This window comes from Rhagoletis zephyria, unplaced genomic scaffold (genome assembly GCF_001687245.7).
Source record: "Rhagoletis zephyria isolate East Lansing unplaced genomic scaffold, Rhagoletis_zephyria_1.1 Rzeph_scaffold_28382, whole genome shotgun sequence".
Taxonomy (NCBI): Eukaryota; Metazoa; Arthropoda; class Insecta; order Diptera; family Tephritidae; genus Rhagoletis; species Rhagoletis zephyria.
In genome coordinates this window covers 2,974-3,524 of record NW_016185439.1, presented here as the reverse complement: position 1 = coordinate 3,524, position 551 = coordinate 2,974, and positions in this window count along the sequence as shown.

The window sequence follows — 551 nt, the reverse complement described above, 5'->3', positions numbered from 1 at the left end:
ACACCAGCAAAACAAAACAATTTATCACAACTAAAGCACAGAGAATTTTTCACAATGCATGTACCTTTTTTGTTCCTTATAAAAATACAGTTTATACTAAATACATCAGAAAACATAAAAATTAAATTTCTAAACTTTGTGCAAAACTAGGGAAAATGCAATAAATTTGGATACAAATTCGCAACTTTCTATTTAGACTTTTTTATAAAAATTTTGAAAATGAACTTTTGCAGCACATAAAAATTTAGTTGATTTTTGGTATTGTTTTTACTGAGAGTTTCTTCCATACAAACTACTTATGTTCGACATTGTTTTGTATGTGGAAGACACTGTCAGCAAAAAATAAATAATTGCAAAAAATCAACGAAATTTTCTGGTAACTTCAGACTTGCACTTTACTAACTGGCTCAAAAGCTACATTTTCAAAATTATTCTAAAAGATCTGATTAGAAATTGTGATCTGATGAAAGAGTCTCCGAGCCAATAATTTTGTACGGCACGGTACTTATAAGTGATCTAGGTTTCACGAAAGAAAAAAAATTAAATACAAG